General features: G+C 42.7%; 1 long non-coding RNA gene across 2 annotated transcripts; it reads left to right on the top strand.

The window, feature by feature from the left end:
* The first annotated feature begins 58 nt into the window (after positions 1 to 58).
* Positions 59 to 2,510, top strand: LOC123418360. 2 transcript variants are annotated; one of them, XR_006617672.1, is made up of 3 exons: positions 59 to 423; positions 1,786 to 2,111; positions 2,210 to 2,510. It is a non-coding gene; the product is annotated as an uncharacterized LOC123418360 (long non-coding RNA). The 2 variants fall into 2 exon arrangements; XR_006617666.1 differs by lacking the exon at positions 59 to 423 and having other exon boundaries at positions 436 to 2,111.
* Positions 2,511 to 19,699: the final 17,189 nt, after the last annotated feature.

Genomic DNA, 19,699 nt, shown 5'->3' with positions numbered 1-19,699 from the left:
CCTTTTTCCGCTCCAATTTATTGCCGGATAATTTTCCCACGTCCCATCTCTCCACCCGTTTCTCCAACCTCTAATCCCCCCGTCGATTCCAATCTGCGCCGCCATCACCAACCCTGCTGTGCTGCGGGCTGCGCATTCCCGCACATCGCGCGGTGAAGACTCCCCTAGAAGCACTGCACTTCTCCGGTAGCTCTGCCCGCCGCCGACTCCTACTCTCCTCCATCGGCAATCTCAGTAATTGGAGCCCCGTCGCCGTACATCGTCGTCGTCGTCGCCGTCGCCAAGAACGTGATCCTCCCCAAGTCCTCATCACCATCAGCAATCCACATCCAGGTCGAGCACATCCTTCACCCGAAGCTCCGCCGCTACATCGCCCCGCCTCTCGCGTCCATCCAGTATTTTCAGCCTCCGGCTCATCAGCAGGTGATCCCTTGAATCACATATCGTCTACAGTTTTTAACATTAAATCAATCAATGTGGTTCCCTTCATTTTTGCATCTCAGGCCTCTATCCCGATTGGTTCTCTTTTCTTAGTTCGACACTTCCACCTCCGTCTCCTTACTTTCTGCTGGTAGGCAATGCACTCTATTCTCTAAGTAGTGTTTGTTGAATTGTTTCCTTGCCTCGAAATCAATTTGGATACGTTTTCTTAAAATACGTGAGCAACTGTATGGTCCAATAAAATTATATATGGTAAAAATGAAAAAGTAGTATAACTGTTGTTTGTTGCCCTCACAGACCTAACATCAAGTGTTTACCATGACTTTTCGAAATTTTGATTACAAAAACAGGGCACTGGACAGTTTTATAGGGGATCTATGTGCACTAGCTCATATAAAAATATAGAACATCTTAATAATGTGATGGTAAAGCAAGGAGCTGGAGAAAATCAAAGTACGAATATACTGATGCTTACATCTGAATTACGCACGGGGGTGTAGAAGTCACTACATCTTCTTTGCTTGTAAAACAAATTGAATGAGTTCCAAGTAGGGGCTAATACACAGTGGGAAACTATTTTTGTTAAATTAAATTTCAGATGTTACAACAGTATAATATGTTCAATTGCTGACTCATACATACGCTAGCTTTGCACACTGGCTGCTTCTGCATAATGAACATGGAGGCACAAGTCGAACATGCAAGTACAACTGAATACTGAACATTCAGATATACTACTGAATTAATGCAGTCAACGTGCATACACTATATATTTACTCAAAGTATTCAGAGTAATGGTAAAAATTAAACCATGTATCATGTAGCAAAGTATATGAACTTCAGTGTATAAGTATCAAGTGTCCATGTGCATAAGAGTAGGTGTCTTCAGAAATTTGAATTCAGTCCCTTCTTATATTATTTAACAGGCTGTATTATATTTGTTTTAGTCTCAATCTCAGGATGTTTCTTTGTTGAAAACTTGAAATGCAACAGACAAGAATCATCTCATGACATCATGTCTTCTTTGACAAAGAAGAATGTTTAACAAATACACCAGAAAACAGGTACACATATAGATCCACACGCACAAACATCTTTATTGTCTTGTGCCGAAGGGCAGTATCAAAGTACCACAGTCTGTCAATTCATTTGATCTTGAAATCAGCTTCAGTCTACCACTTCAATACATCAGACGTTTGGTCTGTTTGTTCTATGGATGCAAAAACCCGAGTTGTTTATTAGATAATGTAGCGCAATGCATGACCTTGACATTCAACTGTATGCACACGTTACATGTCATTAGCTTGTTGATTAACATATAATTTTAACATTGTCTTCCCAAAGATAGTATGCCAAGTGTACGTACATGGCTTCGAAGCATGAACATCCCAATGCAGGCTGCTAAAAGTGTACAATCAGATGAAGAAAATTTACAAGACCCTCCACAGATTGATGATTTATTACCAAACAAGGCTCCTGAATCTACTAGGTCATTGGTCATGGTGTTGCATGGCCTCTACCACATCTAAGTACACTTCCATGAAACCATTGAGTTTGCTCCAATGTCCATACTTTAGGGTTCATTATTTATGAAGAATATTAGTGTTTTTTAGGTCAAAAAACCAATCCGAACGCTGCAACACAGCCTCAAAAGAAGCCACAAATCATTGGTACATTACATCTCTTACAATTTCTTCAACGGACATTTCTTCTTGCACTAGTCTTAAAGCTTATGTTCTAACATTTCTATGTTATCTCTTTTTTTTAGGGTAGCTGGACAATTAGAAAAGGAGTGCATTGCAAGAGCCAAGAGCAACTATAGAAGAATTAGTATTAAATGAACAAGCATTATGCCTTATGTATAGATTTGGGTTTCATAGGAATACCTAGATATAATTATACGATTTTTTCTTAATTATTTGCATCTTTATATGAATGCCTAATTTGATTCAGTTGCGAACTCGAGGTTTGATCCTACTAACTATTCAACTGGATTTGGAACTAAGTATGTTAATTGTGTGAATGAGATGCTTGTGAATGCAACTGGTGATATTGGCGGATGCATTTTATGTAATGATATTTGCTACTTGTGAATGCAATAGGTGATATGAGTGTACTTTATATAACTATATGCGTTGATCATTCTGCAAATGCATTTGTGGCATGATAAATTAATTTATTTAGAAATGATGAAATATAAATTCAAAATAAATCAAAAAATGTTTGAATTAAAATATTCCATAGTTGCACATAAACCTGTGTATGTTTAGAGAAAAATATGACGTCTCCACATAGCATGTACAAGCAAGGGTCCCATGACTTGCAAAACGTCTCTATGTGAGTAGAGACGTGATACGAGCAGATCTAACATAACGTCTCCACCTATCTAGAGGCGATTTTGGACGTCCCAATATAACGTCTCATGTGATGTACACACGTTTTGTTAACGTCTCTAAATGTTTTAAGACGGTACGTGGGGAGACGCTCTAAAGACGCTTTACTGAGTCGACTCTATGATTACCTAGAGATGAAATAACACATCTCTATCTATCAAATTGTGCGTCTCTACAAGTAGATTTTCTTGTAGTGTTTGGACGTTAATTTTGTTGGTAGGAACAATTTTGGCAACAACAATGCTTTTAGAGGAAACTATGTTCCTAGGCCTTTTCCTAGTAACTCCTCTAACAATTATGTCAATTCCTACAACAACACTTATGGAAATCACAACAAATTACCCTCTGATTTAGAGAGTGATATCAAAGAGTTCATCAACTCTCAAAAGATTTTCAATGCGTCCATAGAGGAAAAACTACTCAAAATTGACGATTTGGCTAAGAGCGTTGATAGGATGTCTTGTGATATTGATGCTTTGAAAGTTAGATGTGCTCCTCCCAAGGTCAACTTGGATGAAACTTTGAAAGCTATGCGTGTCTCCATGAATGAGAGCAAAGAAAGAACCACCCAAATTCGCGCTAGGCATGAATGGTTTAAAAGGGTGCGTTCTAGTGATGCAAATCACGAAGATCTTAAAGTGCTTGGTGTGACTCCTCTTGAATCTATGTTTTCGCGTGTCAAACCTATTGATGAAGGGGCTGGATATGAATCCACTTTGGTTGAAAAATGCCCCAATGATTCGGAGTCCACCTATCTTGATGATAAAGGTGTGGAGAGTGGATTAGAAGAAATCAAAATTTTGGGTAGTAATGAAACTCCCACTTTGGATTTCAAGAAATTCAATTATGATAGTTGCTCCTTGTTTGAATGCATTTCCTTGATGCAATCCATTGCCAACTCTCCACATGCTTATAGCCAAAGCAAAATCTTTACCGCTCATATCGTAGATGCTATGATGAAATCTCTTGAAGAGAAGCTCGAACTAGAAGTCTCTATACCTAGAAAACTTCATGATGAGTGGGAACCTACTATCAAAATCAAGATCAAAAACTATGAGTGCAATGCTTTGTGTGATTTGGGTGCTAGTGTTTCCGCGATTCCAAAGTCTTTATGTGATATTCTTGGTTTTCATGAGATTGAAGAGTGTTCTCTTAATTTGCATCTTGCGGATTCTACTGTCAAGAAACCCATGGGAAGGATCGATGATGTTCTTATTGTTGCAAATAAGAACTATGTACCCGTGGATTTCATTGTACTTGACATAGATTGCAATCCTTCATGTCCCATTATTCTTGGTAGACCTTTCCTAAGGACTATTGGTGCTATCATCGATATGAAGGAAGGGAATATTAGATTTCAATTTCCCCTAAAGAAGGGCATGGAGCATTTTCCTAGAAAGAAAATAAGATTGCCTTATGAATCTATGATGAGGGCTACTTATGGTTTGAGCACCAAGGATGACTATACGTGATTCCATCACCTTATGCCTAGCTAAGGACGTTAAACAATAGCGCTTGTTGGGAGGCAACCCAACGAATCTATCCTTTTTCTTTCTGTTTTGTGTTTTCCACACTTTCATAATTCTGTTATGATTGTTTTTTTTGTGTTTCTTTTTGCGTTTGTGCCAAGCAAAACCGTTATGATTAGTCTTGGGATGATAGTTTGGTCATCTGGAAAAGACAGAAACTTTCTCCTCACGAAAAGAATTTTCTTTTTTCTGTAAGAGCTTCTGAGTTGATTCTTTTTGCTGCTGATTGCTACGCAAATTCTTCAGACTGTCGTAATTTTTCAGAATTTTTGAAGTACCAGAAGTATACAGATTGCTACAGATTGGTCTGTTGTTAACAGATTCTGTTTTTGTTGTGTTGGTTGCTTATCTTGATGAAACTATGGATAATATCGGGGTGTATTAGCCATGGAAGATTGAAAATACAGTAATCCAACATCAACATAAGTAGAATTTAAGTTTGCTACAGTACCTAAGGAAGTGGTGGTTTGCTTTCTTATACTAATGTTATCATGAGTTTCTGTTTAAGTTTCGTGTTGTGAAGTTTTCAAGTTTTGGGTGAAGTTCTTATGGACAAAAAGATAAAGAGTGGCAAGAGCTCAAGCTTGGGGATGCCCAAGGCACCCCAAGATGATTCAAGGATGTCGTAAAAGCCTAAGCTTGGGGATGCCTCGGGAAGGCATCCCCTCTTTCGTCTTCAATCCATCGGTAACGTTACTTGGGGCTATATTTTTATTCACTACATGTTATGTGTTTTGCTTGGAGCGTCTTGTATCGTAGGAGTCTTTTATTTTTGTTGTGTCACAATCATCCTTTTTGCACACCTAGAGAGAGAGACATGCACTCACCGTGATTTTGTCGAGCTTCACTTATATCCTTTGGTAGACAATTCAGCTCACATGTGCTTCACCTATATCTTTTGAGCTAGTTGCTTTCGCTCTATGTGCTTCACTTATATCTTCTACAGCACATCGGTGCGTGGCTTGGTAGTTGATCTATGCTATGAAAGTAGTCTCAAAAGGGGTAGTTATCCAAAGAGATACGAAAACTTCCACCTTCATGTGCATTGAATAGTTAGAGAAGTTTGATTCATCTCAACTAGTTTTGAGTTGTGGTTATGGTAATATTGAAGTTATATTAGTAAGGTGTTGTGGACCTAGAAATACTTGTGTTGAAGTTAGTGATTCCCGTAGCATGCATGTATGGTGAACCGCTATGTGATGAAGTCTGAGCATGATTAGTCTTTTGATTGGTATCCTTTGTGTGGCGGTCGGGATCGTGCGATGGTTTATACCTACCAACCCTTCGCCTAGGAGTATGCGTTGAATGCTTTATTTCGATTACTACTAAAACTTTTGCAACAAGTATATGAGTTCTTCATGACTAATGTTGAGTCCATGGTTTAGATGCACTTTCACCTTCCACCATCACTATCTTCTTTAGTGCCGTGCAACTTTCGCCGGTGCACAAAACCCACCGTTAGCCTCCCGCAAAACAGCCACCATACCTACCTACTATGGCTTTTTCAAAGTCATTCCGAGATATATTGCCATGCAACTAACACCATGACATGTGCCACCACTTCTACATTGCGATTGCATGATCGTAAGATAGCTAGCATGATGTTTCCATTAATGTCTATGCCATGCTAGATCATTGTCACGGTACACTACCGAAGGCATTTCATATAGAGTCATCGTTGCTCTAAGTTTTGAGTTGTAAGTGTGATGATCATCATTGATGGAGCATTGTCCCATGTGAGGAAATAAAAGAGGCCAAAGATGCCCACCAAAAAAAGAGGCCAAAGAGCCCATAAAAAAAATAAAAAAATGAGATAAAAAGAGAAAAGGGACAATGCTACCACATTTCCACACTTGTGCATATTAAGCACCATGATCTTTATGATTGAGAGTCTCTCGTTTTGTCACCACCATATAGCTAGTGGGAAATTTTCATTATATAACTTGGCTTATATATTCCAATGATAGGCTTCCTCAAATTTGCCTTAGGTCTTCGTGAGCAAGCAAGTTGGATGCACACCCACTAGTTTTCTTTAAGAGCTTTCACATACTCTTAGCTCTAGTGCATCATTTGTATGTCAATCCCTAATCATTCACATTGATATCTATTGATGAGCATCTCCACAGCTCATTGTTATGGCTAGTTAATGTGACCATCTTCTCCTTGTTTGTCTTGCAACCTCCACCACACTCCACACCACTTATAGTACTAAAACCATGGCTCACGCTCATGTATTGCGTGAGAGTTGAAAAAGTTTGAGAAAGTAAAGGTTTGAAAACAATTACTTGGCCAATACGGGGGTTGTGCATGATTTAAATTCGTTGTGCAATGATGATAGAGCATAGTCAGACTATATGATTTTGTAGGGATAACTTTCTTTTGGCCTTGTTATTTTGAAAGTTCATGATTACCTCGCTAGTTTGCTTGAATTATTATTGTCTCCACGTCAATAGCAAACTATTGTTTTGAATCTAATGGATCTGAACATTCACGTCACATAAGAGGAGTTACAAAGGACATCTATGCTAGGTAGCATGAAAGCATCAAAATTCATTCTTTATCACTTCCCTACTCGAGGACGAGCAGGAGTCAAGCTTGGGGATGCTTGATACGTCTCAAACGTATCTATAATTTTTGATGGTTTCACGCTGTTATCTTGTCAACTTTGGATGTTTTGTTTACCTTTTATATCTTTTTTGGGACTAACTTATTAACTCAGTGCCAAGTGCCAGTTCCTGTTTTTTCTGTGTTTTTGACTCTTTTCAGATCTGATTTTGGAACGGAGTCCAAACGGAATAAAATCCCCGAAATAAATGTTTCCAGAACGGAAGAAGATCGGGAGGCTTGAGGGCCAAGCAAGTGGGCCCACAGGGGGCCCACAAGCCCTGTTGCCGCGACCAAGGGGGAGGCCGCGGCAACCAAGCTTGTGGCCCCCCTGGCGCTCCCCTGCCCTAGGTCTTTGGCCTATAAATTCCCTAAAAATCCAAAAAAAATCAGGGCATCCACGAAAACACTTTTCCGCCGCCGCAAGCTTCCGTTTCCGCGAGATCTCATCTGGAGACCCTTCCCGGTGCCCTGCTGGAGGGGACTTTGGAGTTGGAGGGCTTCTTCATCAACATCACCGCCCCTCCAATGACTCGTGAGTAGTTCACTTCAGACCTACGGGTCCGTAGTTAGTAGCTAGATGGCTTCTTCTCTCTCTTGGATCTTCAATACAAAGTTCTCCATGATCTTCATGGAGATCTATCCGATGTAATCCTCTTTGGAGGTGTGTTTGTCGAGATCCGGTGAATTGTGGATTTATGATCAGATTATCTATGATATGTATTTGAGTCTTTGCTGATTTCTTATATGCATGATTTGATATCCTTGTAAGTCTCTCCGACTCTTGGGTTTTGTTTCGCCAACTAGATCTATGATTCTTGCAATGGGAGAAGTGCTTGGTTTTGGGTTCATACCGTGTGGTGACCTTTCCCAGTGACAGAAGGGGCAGCAAGGCACGCATCGTGTTGTTGCCATCAAGGGTAACAAGATGGGCTTTTATCATAGATATGAGATTGTCCATCTACATCATGTCATCTTGCTTAAGGCGTTATTGTGTTCTCATGAACTTAATACACTAGATGCATGCTGGATAGCGGTCGACGTGTGGAGTAATAATAGTAGATGCAGAAAGTGTCGGTCTACTTGTTTTGGACATGATGCCTATAGATATAATCATTGCCATAGATAACGTCACGACTTTGCGCGGTTCTGTCAATTGCTCGGCAGTAATTCGTTCACCCACCGTCTACTTGCTTTCATGAGAGAATCCACTAGTGAACACTACGGCCCCCGGGTCTATTCACACCTATCGTTTCCACTTTTGCTTTTACTTTGCTTTGCTTCTTTGTTGCTTTCAGTTCTCACTTGGCAAACAATCTATAAGGGATTGACAACCCCTTCATAGCGTTGGGTGCAAGCTCTTTGTGTTTGTGCAGGTACTTGTGATAATCCTTCACTGGATCGATACCTTGGTTCTCAAAACTGAGGGAAATACTTACGCTGCTGTGCTACAGCACCCTTTCCGCTTCGAGGGAACACCAACGCAAGGCTCCAAGGCCACGGGGGGATCCTTTGCATATTTGCCAAGGAAGTCCCTAAAGGCGTAGCCATAGCAGAAGGATTCCTGGTGCCGTTGCTGAGGAGTATCAAGACAAGAATAGTCTCCCGTCAGCACGCTTGTTTCTGGCGCCGTTGGAAGGTCTTTTGTTGCAGTAGCAAAATATGACCCGAAGTTTGCTACTTCGCCTATCTTTGTGACCGATACGGATTATGAATTCTCTGTCGACCTTGAGTTAATCACTCTGGTCGAATCTGATCCTTTTCACGGTTATGAGTCCGAAACGGTTGTAGCCCATCTTACCAAACGACACGATATAGCCACCCTATTCACTAGTGAGGAAAAGATCCGCCACTACTATATCCTCAAGCTATTTCCTTTCTCGCTAAAGGATGATGCTAAGACCTGGTTCACTTCTCTTGCTCATGGTTGTGTGCGTAGCCCCCAGGATATGGTCTACTACTTCTGTGAAAAATATTTCCCTGCCCAAAAGAAGCAAGCTGCCTTGCAGGAAATATACAACTTTGCTCAAGCTGAAGAAGAGAATCTCCCACAAGCTTGGGGGAGGCTCATCCAGCTACTGAATGCTTTGCCTGATCACCCTCTTGATAAGAATGAAATACTTGATATCTTCTATAATGGACTTACCGATGCTTCCAAAGATCACCTAGATAGTTGTGTCGGTTGTGTTTTTAGGGAACGAACTGTAGAACAAGCTGGGATTCTATTGAATAACATCTTGTGCAATGAGAATGCTTGGAATATTCCCGAAACACCTCCTAAGCCAACTCCAAAGAAAAGAGGTATTCTATTCCTCAGTCCTTAAGATATGCAAGAAGCTAAGAAATCTATGCGAGAGAAAGGCATTAAATCTCAAGATGTCAAAAATCTACCACCTATCGAAGAGATCCATGGTCTCGATAACCCGATGCAGGTAGTAGAAGTAAATTCTCTGCGTAGGTTTGATGAGAGTGATATTCCTTTTGATAAACCTGTTAGCTTATGGCTGGATGAATTTGATAACTTTGTTGCCAAACAACAAGGTTTCAATGATTATGTTAGCACAATTGGAACAGAATGCTCGTATGCTTAGTCATTTAAGTGCTTGTGTGGACAGAAACGCCAATGATCTTAAGCTTCTGAGTAAACATGCCTCTATGGTTACTACTCAGGTAGAACAAGTACTTAAAGCTCAGAATGACTTGCTCAATGAGTTGAATGACAACTCTGTCAGAGTCGTCACTAGAGGCGGTAGAATGTCCCAGGAACCTTTGTATCCTGAGGGTCATCCGAAGAGAATTGAACAAGATTCTCAAGGAGTTAGCACTGATGCACCTAGTCATCCTAAAGAGAAGAAGAGAGATGATAGGAACCTGAACGCTAGCAACCCTATTGCTGCTACCCCTGAGAGTCCAAACGATGCCTCTGTCTCTGATGCTGAAACACAATCTGGTGATGAACTTGAGCCTAATGATAATATCAATAGTGATGTTCACGATGATGCTCAACCTAGCAATGATAAGGATGTGGAGATTGAACCTGTTGATCTTGATAACCCACAGCCTAAGAATAGAAGATACTATAAGAATGACTTCACTGCTAGGAAGCATGGTAAAGAAAGGGAACCATGGGTTCAGAAACCTATGCCCTTTCCTCCCAGACCATCCTAGAAAAAAGATGTTGAGGATTTTGAGCGATTTGTTGAAATGATCAGACCTGTCTTTCTTCAAATGCGTTTGACGGATATGCTCAAGATGTCTCCGTATGCTAAGTACATAAAGTTATTGTGACTAATAAGCGGAGGATACCTGAGGTTGAGATTTCCACCATGCTTGCTAATTATACCTTCAAGGGTGGAACTCCTAAGAAACTAGGTGATCCCGGTGTGCCCACTATACCTTGCTCCATTAAAGGCAACTACGTTAGAACTGCTTTATGCGACCTTGGAGCCGGTGTTAGTGTTATGCCTCTCTCTCTTTATCGTAGGCTTGAACTGGATAAGTTGACACCCACTAAAATCTCTCTGCAAATGGCCGACAAATCAACTGCTTTCCCTATCGACATTTGCGAGGATGTGCGTGTTGTGGTTGCTAACGTGACTATCTTAACAGACTTTGTTATCTTGGATATTCCCGAGGACGATGCCATGGCTGTCATCCTCGGAAGACCCTTTTTAAACACTGCAGGGGCTGTTATAGATTGCAACAAAGGCAATGTCACTTTCCATGTCAACGGTAATGAGCATACGGTGCACTTTCCGAATAAACAATATCGAGTACATTGCATCAATGCTATCGAAAAAACTTCATTGATTCTTATTGGGAGCTTTGAAGGCCCTATTCCTCGTGTCAAGATGAAGTATGATTTGCTTGTTGGGGAAATACACATCCCCATTGAGGTGACCTAGTGACTGTTCGAAAATTCTCCGTTCTCTTTTGCGATTCAAAAAGGTTTGTCGAGGAGACTTGATCAACCTCATTGACGGATTTTCTTTCGATGACCATGAGATGGATGAATTGAGGAGTCACAAACCTATGTTCCAAGCTTTCACTTTAGGTTGCTTAGAAGACAAATGATAGATTTAGTTTAGTTTTCCCTGTTTTCTATTTTAGCGTCCGGTAGAAAAGTACCCCGAAAATAAAAGTTCTCCGAACTTCCTGAAAATCAAGTATGATTTTTTCTGGAATTTTTGAAAAATACTGAGACGAAGAGCTTGTCTGGGGGCTGCACCAGTGGGCCACAAGCCCAGGGGCGCGGGCACCCCCTGGCTGCGCCACCCAGGCTTGTGGGGGCCCACAGGCACCCCTCCACTTATTCTAGCTCCCATCTGCTTCTCCTACCTCCAGAAAAATTCGTTTCGCAGCTCAAACCCGTGTTCTTGTTCCTCTTGCTGGGATTTTCGATCTCTTAGCTCAAAGCACCATTCTCCGAACTGTTTTGGGGAAATTACTCCTTGGGAAGTGAATCCTCCATTGGTCCAATTAGTTTTTGCTCTAGTGCCTTATACTTCGCGTATTTTTGCTGCCTTGGTGACCATGTTCTTGAGCTTTTCATGCTAATTTTAGCTGGTCCCAAGTAGTTTTGATGCGTAATATGGCCTCTGGGCACTTATGGGAGTAGTTGCTATGAGTTTTGTTGAGCCTTATTCACTTTTCCTTAGAAACACTAAAAATTTCAGAAATTTTCAGAGATAGAAAAGAGAAAATATGAGGAGGTTCTTAAGAGGCTCATCAAGCCGTGACCCCAAGGATGATGGGAGTGAGAAGAAGCCCAAGTATCTGGTCCCTCGAGTCACAGAAGTTCGAGCATGCGAGTGGCCAAGTGACCTGTTCTTACGCGCCGCTGGAATTTATGAGGACTTTTACCACTTGGTGGAGAACGCAGGCCTTACCGCCTTCGTTGAAGATAAGTGTCCGCAATACCTCCTCCTCACTAATATCTTCATACAAAGCTTTAACTTCTATCCGAGGAAGAATCCGCCTATGGTTGAGTTCAAACTTTATGATATCCCCCAGCGCATGTCACTCAAGGATTTTTGCAATGTTTGCAAATTGCCTTTTGTTGGGGATATTCATGAACCTCGTCCACGGGACTTGGAAGCTTTCATCGATACAATTGCTGTAGGAGAGGAGAGAGGAGTGTCTTGCGCTAGAGCTGCTAGCATTCATTTTCCCGTGCTTCGGTACTTCTCACTATTCGTGGGAAAATGTTTGATTGGCCGTGGGAAAGCTGGGTCACTTAGTTCCCCAGATCTTGCGGTCTTGCGCGAAGCACTTTATAACGATAAAACTTAAAGCTTGGCCGCTATAGTAGCTCAACGGTTGAACACGAACCATTCTAAAGGCATTGTCTATGGAGGTATCTATGCTACCCGTCTCGCCAGACACTTTGAGATACCTATTAGACTGGAAGAGGAAGAAGTGATTCTTCTTCCCGAGAGATATCTAGATTACGATAGCATGGTTCGCCATGACTTTCTTGATAGAGATATAAATAGAAGGATGATTTATAACCTGGTATTTAGTTAGGGTACTCGTGAGACTGTTACTTTGCCTGCTCCTTCTTTGTTCAATCTTCATGCAGGCAGGTACACTATTATGCCCTCGGACATCTACGCATATTGGGGCTTGGCCCAACAACATGTTCCCTCCCCGAGCCACCACTCGAGTACCAGACGCCAGTTTATCAGTGGGAGCCAGAGGAGCTCACACAGCAGTGGCATCCTCAGTCCACTCCGGATTACCCCGGAGCTGGTTATTTCCCTCCTTGGGAGTAGACCAACTTAGGCCAAAAACCTAAGCTTCGGGGAGTACGTGTTTCTCACCGACTTTACATTCTTGCTTATGCTTTCACTTTGTTCGTCGGTGTTCACACTTTGCCACTGTATCATCCATGCTAGTTTATTTTCTTTTTCTCGTTTTGTTTTCGTGTGTCTGTCTAGTTTGAGAAAACCCAAAAAGATTTTCTTTTTCTTCTTTTTCTTGTTGGGAGCTTTCCCGTGTAGATAGTTTTCTTTTTCTTTGGGTCAAGGTAGAAGACCATGGTTACAATGTTTAGTGGCTCTTGCATGCATACTTGGTTAGCTTTCAAAGAGGCATCTTACTTTGTCTTCTCCTTTGTGTTTGCCTGCAGATTCCAGCTTTAGTCCAATGCATGAGCACTCTTATTATTGTTCATATCATTCGGTCGTGCAACTGAAAGGCAATAATGACGATACATGATGAAGTGACTGAGCCTGGAAAAGTTGGTATGAACTCGATCTATTTTGTTTTTGTAAATATGACTAGCTCATCATGCCTAGTTCAGCTTTGTTGTGAGAGAAACATGTTTGCAATGACAACTTAGAGATCATAGTTGTTTATGCCATGCTTACTTAGCTAGGAGCTTATAATGGTTTGTCTTGGTTGCCAACATGAATGTTGAGATGACTATGATGTAGTATAATAGGATGGATTTTTTCACTGTTTTGATCCTTAGGGCGTAAGTTGATCACGTAATGAACTCGGTTCGAAAGTATTTCACGTTTTGACCCTTTTGGAAACGCCACGCACCGAGGCATTGCAGCCCTGTTATGAAACGCCAGTCTACTGAACGTTGCGGGACTCGTGTGCAACGCCAGTCTACTGGACGTTGCGGCCCTTCCCAGAAACGCCAAGGGGGCTGGTGTTGCAGACATGAGGTGGAACGCCAGTACCTATGGCGGTTCAGCTCCGGTTGCAACGCTGGCCAGGAAGCCATCACCGCGGTACTGGACTAAGGAAACGCCAGTCTCCCTGGCGTTCCTGGTATGGTCTGCAACGCCAGGACCTATGGCGTTTCAGCTCCGGGTGCAACGCTGGCCAGGATCTCAGCAGCGCGGTACTGGACTAAGGAAACGCCAGGCTCCCTGGCGTTCCTGGTATGCCCTGCAACGCCAGCACCTCTGGCGTTTCTGCTCTCGTTTGGCTTTCCTCTCTTTTTATTTTTCTCAGACAACACTTTCACACACACATCATACATAGCTCACACACACATCATACATAGCTCATTTAGCACATTCACACATAGCTCATATGCAACACACATCATACATAGCCCATTTAAAGTTCACGTCGATAGATGCATAATAGGTTCTTAAAGTACATAATAGTGGATTTCATAGTCAAATAGCACGCAAGGGAACAAGGTTCAAACATGAAAGCGTGCATGACAAATAGAAGCCTCCGGCTCTACTGCGTCGAGCAAGGCCCCTTCCCCTTTTTCTTCTTCCTCTCTTCCTCCTCTTCGTCTTCCCTTTTGCGCATTTTTGAAGCCTCTTCCAGCACCCTCTCCATGAAGAGTTCCTCCTCCCGCTCTCTCTTTGCTACACCCTCTGCGTAAGCAATCTTAAATTTAGCTGCCCATTCATTGTGACGTTGCTCTAGCGCCTTCTTGTTTTTGTCCGCCATCCTTTTCTCATAAGCCTTGTGCTCAAGAAACATTTTGAGGTCCTCCTTCCTCCGTGCAGCGTCCTCTTCATACTGGCGCTCCCTCTCCATCTTCTTTGCTTTGGCTGCGTCCTTCTCTCTCAACTTCTTTGCAGCCCTCTCCATCAACCGCTGCTCCTCACTGGCTGCATCCTTCTCCGCCCCCACTCCATTTTCTCCTTGTTGGGTTGAGACGCCGCCATACCTACATAAGAACATCAAGGTTCACGGTTAATACAACAACATAGAAAGTTACGGAAATGATCGTCGTAGGTAATAACATCAAAACACCTAGGCATGAAAAACATGATAGATTAACTTACGGAAATTCCCCTCGTAGGTAACCGAACATTCCTCTACCAGCACCCGAACCTCTACCCATAAAACCAACACGTCTACCACCGCCGGATCCTCGTCCCATAGAAAGGCCACCACGTCTACCACCGCCGGATCCTCGTCCCATAGAAAGGCCACCACGTCTACCACCGCCGGATCCTCGGCCCATAGGAAGCCCACCACTTGAACCACCACGTCTACCACCGCCGGATCCTCGTCCCATAGCAATGTCAGCACTTGAACCACCACGTCTACCACCGCGAGCACTTGAACCACCACGTCTACCACCACCACCACTTGAACCACCACGTCTACCACCGCCACCACTTGAACCACCTCTGCCCCCCACATCACTAGTAGATGCGTTGTTTGTTTTGCAAGTCCTCCTATTATGTGTCGTTTCATTGCAATCACCACATTGTTGCCTATCACGTGGCTCCATGAAATGTCCACTACCAAACTCTCTGGTGCTCATCAGGTCATCCATTTCACTCCTGTATCGTTTTGTTCTCCTTCTACCCTTCGGTTGAACCATCATCTCTGGATCCGGCCTAATATTAGGGCCGTGATACTCGGGCCACTGTGATGGGTCAAGAAAAGGGTGGAATCTCGACGCCCATGTTAACTGATGAGTCTGCAAGTTGAATTCATGCAACCTCACAACTACACCATCAGAGAAGGGCAAATTCCTCATGCGACATGCCGTCATCATGTGCGAGCATGTCCAGTGGTACTTACTAGGACGCTCACAAGTGCAATGCCGCGTCCGAAGGGAAACAATAAATGAGCGACCACCATATGATTGCCCATCTCTCGTTGTACCGCCTGGCTCATCCACTTGGTATTTCATTTCAGCGTTATCGAAACAAGTGGCTCGCTGCATTGCTGACTTCTCCTTTTGAAACTCTAGCCACTCAGCAACCTTCTTCGGATAGATCTCATTGGGAGGCTTCTCACTCTCACCAATCAACTTGCCAATTTCTTCCGAGTGCTTCAGAAAATACTCATTTAGCTTGTAAAAGATATATTCAGCTATTGCCGTGACTGGAAATTGACGTGCCCCCTTCAAGACAAAGTTGAAGCACTCAACAAGATTGCTTGTCATGTCGCCATATCTCATGCCTCCTTCGTCACATGCCCGTGACCACTTATGTCTCTCATCTATATTCCTTTGTAGGAATTCTTTCCCACCTTCATTTGCCTTCTCATATATTTTGTTCAATTGCTTAGTGAACGACTCAACGGAGAAGGCCACACATGCGGAGTTAAGATACTTCGCCAGATCTTTGTTCTTACAAGCCCTGTAAAAGTTTGCAACGTAGTGCCTCATGCACCATCGATGGTGAAGCCTCGCATGCCCTGGAATGTGAACATCCACGGCCTTCAATATGCCTTGGTGCCGATCGGATATGATGCATACCTCCCTATTGGGAGGAATCACCGTGCTTCTCACAAGTCTCATGAACCATTCCCAGTTGTCTTGGTTCTCCGCTGACACCAAAGCAAATGCCACAGGCAACACATGATCATTAGCATCATGTGCCATTGCTATCATTAGTGTGCCCTTGTATTTGCCAGTCAGGAATGTTCCATCTATAGACAAAACCGGACGACAATGCTCAAAAGCTGCAATGCATGGGCCAAACGTCCAAAAGGCACGACGGAACACTCCTTCAATATCTTGGACATAGTGGTACATTCCGGGGTTTCTATAGGCCATCGCGCCCAGCAACCGGGGTAGCATGTTGTACGCCTCTTCCCATCCACCGTACAACATTCTAAAAGCGACCTGTTTGGCCTTCCATGTCTTCCCGTACTTGACCTTATATCCAAATCTCTCGAAAACCCAACTCATCAACAACTTCACTTTAATGGTTGGATCCTCAGCTATATGTTTCTGGTATTTATAACCGATGAATTCCGAGGTTAACTGACGGTGTGTCTCTGGTGCTTCATCTGTCGGCGGTGTGCATTGGTGAGTTGCAATGCAACTACTTATCTTCCACATACCATCTTTCATGAGTCTTGAATTGACTTTCCATTTGCATTGTTCTACCTCACATTTCACGGTGTATCGCTTGTGACAGTCCGAGTAAGCAACTCTGAAAGGCATGTAGTGCTTGACGGCATACTCACACAACCACATCTTCAATTCTAGAATGTCCTCGAACATCAAACCTTTCTTTAGGTAAGACGTTGAGATAGCGTTGGGTGTGCTACTTGGGAACAATCTAGCCTCAATTGTCTTGCTCATGCCACCGTCGACTAAAGCCTTATATGCAAGGCTAACATCACAAAACAAGGGAATTTTGTGATCCCTCCCGGTGATTTTTGTATACCACACTGCTTCTTTCTCAGTGAAGCCATCCTCATCCAATTCATTCTCCGGGCCTTCATCATCCGACTCGTCCACACAAGCACGCTGATAAACAATGTCAGGATCCATGTCATCATGCCTTACTTGAGCCTCTACGTCACCAACAATGTTGTGTTGCCTCTCATACTCTTCGTCGGACTCATGACCATCATCTTTGATCGGTGCACTACCTCCAAACTCATATTGGGGATACTCATTCACTTGCACTTCTACTTTATGCTCAACAATAGGTGCCACAACATTATACGGGCTCAAATCATCTACTATGGGTTGGTTCAAGTCAACATGAAGAGGAACATTGACCACCGTACTAGCAAATACTTCGAGTGACTTGTCTATTGAGGATGCAACAGCCTCCTTGTATGCAACCCAATGCAAATTAGACTTGATATGCATTGTCTTCATTCGACATTTCAGTGCCGACCCAACATCATATCTTCCTAATAATTCTACTTGGTCACTTGGATCAACCCACTTCAATCTTATCCGAGTTTCTGCCACAACCTCTTCATAAGTAGGACTATCAAGAAATGTCAACACTTCCTCATATTTGTCAACAATATCAACATTCATGAATGCCTCTTTGTCAACATAATGAATATTCACAATCTTGTCCATCTAAAAAAGGGACAAAATTACAAATTCTAAGTATAACAAAACAACTAACAAAATAACTAACCATTTGCATCCAAATTAGTCATTAACACAAACCCTAACCCTAAACCTTGTCCATCCAAATTAGGCATAACACAAAACCTAACACTAACCCTAACCCTTGTCCAACCAAACTAGGCATAACCCTAACCAAAACCTAACACTAAATCTACTCAATAATAAGAAACCAACCAATACAATGCAACATAAATAGAACACCTAGTGCAAAAGAAATCTACACAAATACAAAAACATTGCAAAAACTAATTGGAGGGATTGGAGGAGCTTACCGGCCTCTTCGATTTGCCCCAAAGAACCTACTAAAAGGTTGAGGGAGGAGGGAGATTGAAGGGGGGGATGGTGAGGAGGAGGGAGAGCTTTTTCGGGCTAAGAAGAACAAGAGGAGAGGAGAAATGGTGGTTGGTGGGCGAGGGGGTCGGGGTGGCAGAATATAAAGGCAAGAAACGCCATAGGTACTCGCGTTCCACCTCATGTCTGCAACGCCAACCCCCTTGGCGTTTCTGGGAAGGGCCGCAACGTCCAGTAGACTGGCGTTGCACACAAGGCCCGCAACGTCCAGTAGACTGGCGTTTCATAACAGGGCTGCAACGCCACGGTGCGTGGTGTTTCCAAAAGGGTCAAAACGTGAAATACTTTCGAACCGAGTTCATTACGTGATCAACTTACGCCCTAAGGATCAAAACAGTGAAAAAATCCTGATAGGATGGTATCCTCCTTTGAATGATTCAAGTGGCTTGACTTAGCGCATGTTCACGCATGTAGTTGAAACAAAATCAACATAGCCTCTATGATGTTCATGTTCATGGTGATTTATGTCCTACTCATGCTTGCACTCAATGTTATTAATCTCAATGCATTTTGATGACTGTTGTCGCTCTCTAGTTGGTCGCTTCCCAGTCTTTTGCTAGCCTTTACTTGTACTAAGCGGGAATACTGCTTGTGCATCCACTTCCATAAACCCAAAGTTGTGCCATATGAGTCACCATACCTACCTATGTGCGGTATCTACCTGCCGTTCCAAGTAAATTTGCACGTGCAACTCTCTAAATCTTCAAGAAATAATCTGTTTTACATGCCCGAACCGCTCATGTGGTGACAGGGGGCTATTAGTATCTTCCATGCTAGGCGTGTTATCCTCGATATGTGTTTATTCACTATCATTCACGAGAAAGGGGCCGGTAATTGGAATTCCCAGTTCCATACTCAAATCGAAAAGATAATTGCAAACAAAACTCCCCCAGGATTGATGTTGGTATGGACGGTACCCGAGGATTCGGCTAGCCGTGGAGTGTGATTGATTGGTGGTGGGGGAGCCAAAACTTTACTTTTCTATTTGGGAACCGCCTATAGCATGTGTAGCGTGGAAGATGTTGAGAACTCTTAGTCATTGCGTTGACAATGAAAGCATGCCACCCAAAATTATTATCTCTGTTTTCAAAGCTTGAGCTCTGGCACCTCTGCAAATCAATGCTTCCCTCTTCGAAGGGCCTATCTATTTATGTTCTTGTTGAGTCATCCTCCTCTTACAAAAGCACCAATTAGAGAGCACCTCTGTCATTTTTATGCTTTGCTTTTAACTGTGTTGAGTATGACTGTGACTGGATCTTCTTTGCCATGAATTACAATGTTTAGTCAGCCCTTGGTCTTTGAAGGTGCTGTGCATTTATGTTTTGCGGTCTCAGAAAGAGCTAGCGAGATACCATCTGTTTGCATTGCTTCATGTTGTTTGATTGAAGTGTTGACATTTGAGGCTTATTATTATTTGCTCGCTAGTTGATTATGCCATTGATATGAGTTTACCATGAGACCTAGATGTCATTTTCTTATGTGGTTTTCTTGTGATCTTGCTGAAATTCTGGTTATGAGTTAGACATAGTTGCAACAACAAGATCAAACAGAGT

This window comes from Hordeum vulgare, chromosome 1H (genome assembly GCF_904849725.1).
Source record: "Hordeum vulgare subsp. vulgare chromosome 1H, MorexV3_pseudomolecules_assembly, whole genome shotgun sequence".
Lineage (NCBI taxonomy): Eukaryota > Viridiplantae > Streptophyta > Magnoliopsida > Poales > Poaceae > Hordeum > Hordeum vulgare.
Note: the sequence above shows the minus strand (reverse complement) of the source record. Positions and strands in the feature narration are given on the sequence as shown.